Below are 10,584 nucleotides of genomic sequence, written 5' to 3'. Positions count from 1 at the left end.
AAAACCCTGACTGTTACTATTATGGAAGGTTTTGTTTCCAAATTTGTATCTTTGTGTTTTGATCTATGTTGGTGTTTAGACTTACTCTTTAATGTTATGATACTGTCATAGAGGTCTCCTCCAAGTTTGCAGATGTTTCGGATCAGAAACATCAATTCTGTCTCTTACTGACTCAGTTGGTCAACTGATTGGTCGACTGGGTCAGTAGACAAACCAATCGACAAGCAAGTCAATAACTCTGTGTTTGGCTTGTTTTGAATGGTTTGACCTTCTATCTTTTAGACCTCTTTCCTAATAAGGTATCTATGATTGTTTAGGATCTTCTTCCTAAGTTTGCAACCATTCTCCTTGATTCTTGGGATATTCTTCAAAGCTATATAAGGTAAGGATAGTTACTTCTATAATTACATAGATTGCGTGAATCTTAGTTCCTATATTTGGATTCTTTTGGATTCATTACCATAAATGTATTCTTTTGTTGTTATACTACCGATGCAAGTACTTCAACTACAGTAGCATTACACATATGTATTCTTTTGTTTATGGATATCTTTTATTGTCAGTTGTATATGAGATTGATCATGTCATTGTGTATTTTCTATATGATGAGTTACTAGAAATGTGTATGAGATGACTGATTTGAGAATGTGACTGATTAGGTATGGTTTGGGATTGAGAGGTGTCCTTTTGACATTTTTGTCCTTGGACATCAACGGAAATAGTATGGGATGTTTCTAGGGGTGCCCATTGACACCTTCCTGAGCTATTGGTTGTCATACCTAGGGCTATCTAGCAGTGTTTGGCTAGGATGTCCCTGTTATATCAGACCCTAATCGGAAGGGTATTGAGACCGAACAACCCATGGTAGCAATGGGGATTCATGGGCACTCAAGACCGGTAACAAATCCTTGAGAGGACAGGAATCACATTGTGGATACTCGCGAGAGGCCATTTATTGGTAGGGTTGCAAATGGATAGACTTCTGCTCACGGGCGCTCAAGACCGGTAACCAATCCGTGAGAGGACGTGAGAGCTTCCCGTTTTCCTTTGGGGGGGGGCAAAAGGGGGAAGGGGGGGGGGGGGGGGGGGGGGGGGGGGGGGGGGGGGGGGGGGGGGGGGGGGGGGGGGGGGGGGGGGGGGGGGGGGGGGGGGGGGGGGGGGGAAGGGAAGAGGGGGGGGGGGGGGGGGGGGGGGGGGGGGGGGGGGGTTGCTTGTATCTCAAGATATCACGCAAGTATACGTATCGCAATCAAGTAATAAATGATAAGTAAAGTATCGATCCCACGGAGAATTATATCCTTAACTTTCAATGTAAAAATAAAATTGATTTAAATGAAATTAACAAGGTTGATTGGTGTTTGTCTAACTAATTAACCACTCAAATGACAGGTAAAGAAAACTAAGGAACTAAGATGTAGATTAAGCAATGGAAGAAACTTAAATGAGTGACAAGTGTGTTAGGAATCAAGTTTCCCTTCCCCTGAATTTTATAACACAAATACTAAAGCAATACTACAACCCCAAGATAAATCAAGAACTTGGAATGAATGGCAATATGGTATTTTCCAATACACATAAGCTAGCATCCTAAATCAACATCAGCATATTCCTATGAAGAATTGAATTAAGAATGCAATTTAAACTCAATCCAATCAATGGTAATGTGAGGTAATTGGGTATTCTTACCCAACCTACTAATTAACACAACCTAATTAAAGATGATGCTAATTCACACAATTCGACAAACACCTAGACTTCATTAATTTTCCAATTAATGAAATCATAACATTCATTCAAGAAAGATCATTCAAGAACTGAAATTAGTCAATATAACATGCTGAATTCATTAACAATAAAGTGGATTGCAATAAAACTAGAGAACACATGATTAATTACATATCAAAATTCAGGTTTAGGTACTACTATCATCCCAACACAGCTAAGATTTAGCCCATAACAGAATTCAAATGCATAAAACCAAGTATAGTTGACATGAGACTAGAAAATAAGAAGATAGAGTTATAAAAACAAGAATAAACTAAGGCTTCAATGCTTCCACATGAGCTCCAGCTTTCTTCTTCAGCAAATCAACAACTCCAGCAGCTCCTTGCTTCCACAAGAGCTCCAGCATTCGTTCTCTACCTCCTTCCTCTCAGCCAAGTCTCTCTTCCACCCTTGGTCGAATCTCCCCTCTTGTCCTCCTTGCCTCTCTTCTCTTTCTTCCATAAATGTCTTCAATCATTAGGTTAGATTCTGGCCATAGGATTAGAACTTTCCTCTTGAGATCAAGGGCTGAAAACCATCATGTATTTACAAGAATTTAGTCCACTTAAGTTAGCCCTTTTTGGTCAATTCCATTTGAATTGGATCTGAGAATATTCTGCTCCGTTGTTGTAGCAATGCAGCAACAACTCTACAACAAAGTTAGAGGACATGTTCTTCTATTATGAATCTTCACCTACATGTTCAAGAGAAAGAGAAACAGTCAAATTCATCCATAAAAAGAAGGGAAATTCATGCAATGGTGACAAAAATGAACTAAACAAAATGCAACATGTTAAGACTAAATAAGACAACACCAAATGAATACTATCACTAAAACAAAGACAAAATACTCCTAAATCAAGCCATCTCAAGTATAAAAGTTATAAATCTTAACTCTATTTCATAGAGTTATCACACCCCCAAACTTAAGGCATTGCTTGACCTCGAGCAATAAAGACAAATGAAAACAACAACTAACTACTAATGAAAGCATGAGGAAATTAAAAGAAAAGAAAAGCAAATAACTTGGCTTAAGCATGCAATAGGATGAGTGTTAGACAGAAGTTGCCTCTCAATCTTTTTCTAAATTTTCAGATCCAACACATCTGGCCAATAACACTTAGATGTCATACTTTACTCATCAGGATGCTCTCAAGTGTGTGTGTGAAAGTTAAGGATCTTGCCCCAGATCACCCTAGTCTAGCTGAATCATGGTCATCAAGTTTAGTTCATTGATCTAATATGTTGACCAAATGATTACCTCTCCACTAATTAGGAATCCATATCTTTTTACAACCCCAAGAACTTGTTTCATACTCTTTTGAGCATTTGACCCCCCCAAACTTATTCTTTATGAACTTTTTTTTTTTATTTTTTTTTGTTGTTGTCATCTTGCCTTTTTACGCGAATATCGCTCATTTGTGATGAAGATACCCGGTTACTCAACAAGATCACAAACAAGAGTGCCTTGCATGCTCATATTTCGGGCCACTGTTGACGTCAAAAATACACATGGGTTACATGCATATTCCCTGGTTACTAGGTTGCCCAAAACAATGGAACATTATTCTCTTTTTTTTCTCTCTCTTTTTTTTTATATTTTTTTATTTTTTTATTTTTCATGCTCATATTTTAGGCCACTGTTGACGTCAAAAATACACATGGGTTACATGCATATTCCTGGTTACTAGGCAACCCAAATCAGCGGAGCATTATTCTTTTGGGGAAGGGAAGGGGTCAAACCTCAATCAATATTCACAATGTACAAAGTTCTTGGAAACAGCCAAATGGGGATCCCTAATGTGTAAGTCTTGAAGTTCTCATTTAACCAATTCTAAAATCCTAAAACTCTCACATTGATCCAACTTTCCCCAGGTTCTCCAGAGCTTGAAATATCACTTGGTGCATCAATAATATGGCATCACAGACATGAGTAAATGCAGACATCAAATCATTATAGCAGAATTGTGCTAAGATTTCCAACAAAATCAGAGTAAGAGGCACTGACATTCACATTCCTTAACAACCATCCAAATTTCATGAAAAGCCAGATTAACTACACAAAACATCTACCCAAAACAGCTACTCTAAAACTGGACAGCAACAAAAGAAAGCAACCACAAAAGAAAGTTGACGAAAACTAAGCAACTAGGAGCATCCATAATCATAAAGATCACATATGCAATTATTGGAAAATTGCAAAGCTTACCCCCAAACTAAAGAGGAGCAGTGTCCTCACAGCGAAAGAAAGGAAAAGAAAGTAAGGGAATCAAAAGAAAACAAAGTAAAAGAAGAGAGAGAACTTCCCTGAATAAGCTAGGCCTCATCATCATCATCTAAGGAATGGAACTCATCATCAGCAGTAGCTGCAGCAGCTGCATCTTCATCCATTGAAGCACTAGAACTAGGGTCTGTTCTGCTCTTCTTCTGAGGGGCCATTTCGAAGGGAATGCACAAGGTGGGCCCCTAACAACCAATATGGAATTCAAACAAAAACACTAACAAACTAAACAAAAACAAAAACAGTAGAAGATAAAAAAAACAACTAATCAACAGATGCTAAAACAGACCATATCAAACAAAAACATAAACACTATACAAGTAGAAAAAAAAAAAAAAAAGCAAACAAATAACAAACAATTAACTACAACTAATCAGACAAATAGCAAGAACAAACAAATAACAAAAACAGAGGAGATGAGCATAGGGTAATGATGACCCAGAAATTTTGTGTTGGTGTGTGCGAGTGATGGTATCTCCAAAACAGCACCTAAAACAAATGAAAAACTTTGCATATACCCTAATGAAAACAGACACCAAGACAGCATAAGAACAAACACATAACCCACAAACCACAAATTGAACATTCAACAAAAACACAGCAAATCAGAAAGTTCAAAAATATAGAATGAAAGAAAAGAAATGGGGAGAACACTTAGCTGATGTGGTGTAGGGAAGATGGAAGGTCGAAATACCACAAAAACTTGCCCGAAACCCAGTACAGCACCGGTAGTCCTCTGAGAAGTGATTCGAGGATGGAATGGGGGGAAAAGTTAGGGTTTTTGTGAAAGATGGGCTATCGGTGAAGAAAAAGATTGCTTTGGTGGGTGAATGTAGGTAAATGGAGGTGTGAAAGTCTTTGAAAAACAAAAAAATGGAAGAGAAGAGGAGGATGAGTTGCAGTGGAGGAGACGATGGAGCTATGAGAGTCGATGAAGTGAGCTGAGTGTTTTGTTGGATTTTGGTTTGAAATGAGAGGTTTTATGGGTTTGGGTTGGTATTGGTTTAGAAGGGTTTAAAAAAAATGAAATTGGTTCGAATCAGTGGTTCAGCATGGTCTAATAGAAGTTTGAAGTGTATTTTTGATGGGTTGGTTGGGTTTGAGATGAAACCGGGTCGGGTGAGTGGTTTAATCGTTGTTGTAGCTTTGCTGCAGCTTTGCTATAGCAACGAACACAGAATGTAAGTTTCAACAGAGAATGTAATGTGTTAACAGAACATGCAAGACCCGTAGCTGAGGATCAAAACTTTGTAGTAGCATTGTGGCCACATCCCTACTACAAAGATAGTGAAATTTGCTGGATATTGAAACATGCTCTGTTCAGCAGTTTGATTTAATGATAAGTTTGGCAAAACACCCAATCACTCTCTTTTTGTTCCCCACACTCCCTGCACATCAAAATATACATGTTAGCAAATTATCTATCATTCATTTTATTTTATTTTATTTTATTTTTTATTCAACACCTAATGAACTAATAGCACACAATTAAACGAAAAATAATGAAATCTAAGTGACCTCCCTTCTTTTTAAGCCTCTTGAAGGTTGATTGAAGATTTGTCCCGCTCCAATGGTGCTCCCCAATAATGCTTGATCCACTGCATGCTCTAGTTCCCAAGGCCATTTAATGATTTCTTCTTGTGCACCTTCCATAATTGGACTCAAACTCCTCTGTTGCTTCATGTACCTGTTGCAACATTCCTCCAACCAAATTTTAAGCTTTAATACTGAAGGACTGATCCCGTTGATCTCTACTATATTCCATCCCATTGCTCTTCTACACTTCGTCAGCACGTCAAGTAGCATATCTTCTTGCTCCTTTGTTAGCAGTGCTGAAACAAAAACATGGAGTGTTTTGGCTGCATCCAAATGGGCATATTGAGAGTGTTTTGAAAGAGGTGTGAACTCTAACATAGGTGGCTCTTCAATTGATGGTTTAGGGGCTTTAGTTTCAAACTCGGATAATACAAGAGACTCAAATCTACTCCCACTCAATGCCTTAGCTGGTCTTGCCTCTAACAAATCCATATATCTACTTGCTTCATCATCCACTTGTTCAATTTCTATTGCCAATGAAAGCTCTAGTGGGTTTTTAATACACTCGCCTCCAACTCTTCGGAAACCAGCTCTTCAAGGACATCCACAACAAAGCACTCTTCTATTGCATCTGGAGATCTAGGATTTTCTGTACCACATGGCAATGATCCTTGAGAGCGATTACTTAAAGCACTAGCCAGCTGTCCAACTTGATTCTCCAAATTTCTCAATGAAGATGCTTGACTTTGAATCATTGCATCATTCCTTGCCATATACTCCTTCAATAAAAGCTCTATTGATGAAGAGGGTTCCATAGGTTGAATGTTCACTTGCTGTTGAGCACTTGGAAGCGGATGAGGTCGAGGCAGGATGGAAGATGGGCTTGCATTCTGTCCTTGAGCATTCCAAGAGTAGTTAGGGTGCTGCCTCCAACCAAGATTATAGGTGTTGGCATATGGGTTATTGGCATTGCTGAAATTACCATCATAGTAAGTTAATTCTGGGTTAGATGGACAGCTATCAAAGACATGCTCCCCACCACAATATGTACACGAGATTGCTGTATGTTGTTGAGTTTGTACAGTTGTAGGCAAGTTTACGGATTTTAACACACTAGTTAGGGATGACACTTGTGAAGTTAAAGTTGTCACTGCATCTAACTCATAAATCCCTGCCACTCTCTTATTTGCAGCACCTCTCTCAGCTGGCCATTGGTAGTTGTTGTTGGCCATTCTCTCCAAGATCTCATAAGCTTCATTGTAAGACTTTGCCAATATAGCCCCATTTGCTGATGCATCCACTATGGATCGAGTTTGTCCACTTAAACCATAGTAGAAAGTCTCCATTTGAATCCAATGAGGAATACCATGGTGAGGACATTTACGCAAGAGCTCCTTAAATCTTTCCCATGCCTCATACAAAGATTCACCATCCAACTGTTGAAAACCAGTGATATCATTTCTGAACTTGGCATTCTTTGATGCAGGAAAGTACTTCATCAAGAACTTCTCTACTAAATCATTCCATGTGGCTACTGATTGTGGAGGTAAGGAGTTCAACCATGCTCTTGCTTTATCCCGCAATGAGTAAGGGAATAGCTTCAATCTCAAAGCTTCTTCAGTTGCTCCCGGTATCTTGAAAGAGTCACTTACTTCCATGAAGAGTCTAAGATGGAGATGAGGATCTTCTGTTGGCATCCCACTGAACTGTCCTATAGTCTGAAGCATTTGGAACATCACAGGCTTAAGTTCAAAATGTAATGCTTGAATTTTTGGCCTTACTATACTTGGATTCAGTTCATGCAACCTTGGGACAACATATCCTCTAATGGCCCTATCTCTATCATCACCCTCAGCTGCCATATTATTCTCATTATTATTCAATCCATTTCTCACTGCTTCAGCCATTGTTTGACCTGCTGCTAAACCTCGCTACTTCTTCTAGCTCGAAATGTCCTTTCAATTTCAAGGTCAAAGGGTATCAACTCTTGATCAGCAGCCAGACTCATACAAGGGTAAAAGCACCTGAGAATAAAAGGAAACTAATATCAAAGTAAAGAAATTTCAGTAGATAACTAAAACTTACTTCTACACTAATTATTAAAGACAAAATTCCCCGGCAACGGCGCCAAAAACTTGTTGCTTGTATCTCAAGATATCACGCAAGTATACGTATCGCAATCAAGTAATAAATGATAAGTAAAGTATCGATCCCACGGAGAATTATATCCTTAACTTTCAATGTAAAAATAAAATTGATTTAAATGAAATTAACAAGGTTGATTGGTGTTTGTCTAACTAATTAACCACTCAAATGACAGGTAAAGAAAACTAAGGAACTAAGATGTAGATTAAGCAATGGAAGAAACTTAAATGAGTGACAAGTGTGTTAGGAATCAAGTTTCCCTTCCCCTGAATTTTATAACACAAATACTAAAGCAATACTACAACCCCAAGATAAATCAAGAACTTGGAATGAATGGCAATATGGTATTTTCCAATACACATAAGCTAGCATCCTAAATCAACATCAGCATATTCCTATGAAGAATTGAATTAAGAATGCAATTTAAACTCAATCCAATCAATGGTAATGTGAGGTAATTGGGTATTCTTACCCAACCTACTAATTAACACAACCTAATTAAAGATGATGCTAACTCACACAATTCAACAAACACCTAGACTTCATTAATTTTCCAATTAATGAAATCATAACATTCATTCAAGAAAGATCATTCAAGAACTGAAATTAGTCAATATAACATGCTGAATTCATTAACAATAAAGTGGATTGCAATAAAACTAAAGAACACATGATTAATTACATATCAAAATTCAGGTTTAGGTACTACTATCATCCCAACACAGCTAAGATTTAGCCCATAACAGAATTCAAATGCATAAAACCAAGTATAGTTGACATGAGACTAGAAAATAAGAAGATAGAGTTATAAAAACAAGAATAAACTAAGGCTTCAATGCTTCCACATGAGCTCCAGCTTTCTTCTTCAGCAAATCAACAACTCCAGCAGCTCCTTGCTTCCACAAGAGCTCCAGCATTCGTTCTCTACCTCCTTCCTCTCAGCCAAGTCTCTCTTCCACCCTTGGTCGAATCTCCCCTCTTGTCCTCCTTGCCTCTCTTCTCTTTCTTCCATAAATGTCTTCAATCATTAGGTTAGATTCTGGCCATAGGATTAGAACTTTCCTCTTGAGATCAAGGGCTGAAAACCATCATGTATTTACAAGAATTTAGTCCACTTAAGTTAGCCCTTTTTGGTCAATTCCATTTGAATTGGATCTGAGAATATTCTGCTCCGTTGTTGTAGCAATGCAGCAACAACTCTACAACAAAGTTAGAGGACATGTTCTTCTATTATGAATCTTCACCTACATGTTCAAGAGAAAGAGAAACAGTCAAATTCATCCATAAAAAGAAGGGAAATTCATGCAATGGTGACAAAAATGAACTAAACAAAATACAACATGTTAAGACTAAATAAGACAACACCAAATGAATACTATCACTAAAACAAAGACAAAATACTCCTAAATCAAGCCATCTCAAGTATAAAAGTTATAAATCTTAACTCTATTTCATAGAGTTATCACTAGGCTTAACCTTGGAAGGGGCCAAAACTAAAACCAAGGGGGGGGGGGGGGGGGGGGGGGCCCCCCCCCCCCCGTGGGGGGGGGGGGGGGGGGGGGGCCCCCCCCACGGGGGGGGGGGGGGGGGGGGGGTGCTTAAAAAAGGGGGGTGGGGTGTAGGAAAATAAGGCGGGTCAAAAGAGCAAAGAAAAAAAAAAAAAAAAAAAAAAAAAAAATATTTTTTTTTTTTATATTTTATTTTTTTTTTTGTTTTTTTTTTTTTTTTTTTTTTTTTTTTTTTTTTTTTTTTTTTTTTTTTTTTTTTTTTAAACAATTTTTTTTTTTATAATTTTTTTTTTTAGACTTCTCTATAGGTTCTGAATACTATGACAGTTCATATGAGGAAGCGCAAGGTGAAGAGGTATACTTCACGCAAGGTATTAGGAGTTACGACGATTACGGTGAAGATCCCTCATGTGATCATGCTTCGTACTATGATTAGCCTAACCATGGAGTGGAAGCATCCGTGCTTGATTTCAGAAGTCTACACTTATAAAGACATTCTTTATAAAGTTGAAAACTCTTTAGCTTAGTTTTATTACTTCCTTTTTGAGAACAGTTGTAATATCTTTCCTTCTTTTGAGCTACTTTCAGCTGCACTTGTGGAGTGAGATTCTGCCTCACTCTACTTCTTTTGATTAGATACTTATCTGTTATCTTTTGCACTTTGATATTATACGATCTTACTCTTTCCTTATTTAGATCTCTTGATTATTATATTTATACATTGATTATATTTGTTCATGATTATGTTATTGCCTATGTGGGAGGATGATTTCCTCAATACTTGATCTTCGGGGCTGTGGATCACACACCCGGGTATTCCAGATAGGGTACTGGCTGGGTGGATGTGACAATTAGCCTTGTGCTGAAATGGAAGTAGCCGTGCTTAGTTTCTCTAGTTTATGTTTATGGAGATGCACTTTATAAGTTAGAAGAGACATTAGTTTAGTTTGATTACTTCTTTTCTTTCCTTTCTTTTGGATTCGGTTGTAATCTTTCTTTTTTAGTTTTCGAGCTACATTCCGCTATGTTATGTGGAGTGATTTTCTACACTCTACATGTGATTATTTGACATTGATTAATATATTGGTATCATTTCTTTCCGCACTCTGATTATGTTGTCATTCTCTTCTTCTTATCTTGATCTCTTTGTTTAAATTATAATACATTGATTATGTCTTGTTGATGATTATGTTATTGTAAGTGTGGGAGGTTGGTTTTTTCGATACTTGATCTTCGGGGCTGTGGATAAACACTCGGGTATGCCAGGTAGGGTACCGGCTGGGTAGATGTGACATTATGGTCATCCACATATTATTGGGGTGGATGCTCTCATGACCCCTCACGACTCCC

General features: G+C 37.9%; 1 non-coding gene across 1 annotated transcript; it reads left to right on the top strand.

Moving 5' to 3' along the window:
- Positions 1–6,943: 6,943 nt before the first annotated feature.
- On the top strand, positions 6,944–7,050 carry LOC149012069 (small nucleolar RNA R71). Its single transcript, XR_016174182.1, has one exon. It is a non-coding gene; the product is annotated as a small nucleolar RNA R71 (small nucleolar RNA).
- The last annotated feature ends 3,534 nt before the right edge of the window (positions 7,051–10,584 follow it).

This window comes from Hakea prostrata, chromosome 6 (assembly GCF_041222555.1).
Source record: "Hakea prostrata isolate BN-2017 chromosome 6, UWA_Hpros_2, whole genome shotgun sequence".
In the NCBI taxonomy this organism is placed as follows: Eukaryota; Viridiplantae; Streptophyta; class Magnoliopsida; order Proteales; family Proteaceae; genus Hakea; species Hakea prostrata.
This window is presented reverse-complemented; position numbering and strand designations above follow the sequence as displayed.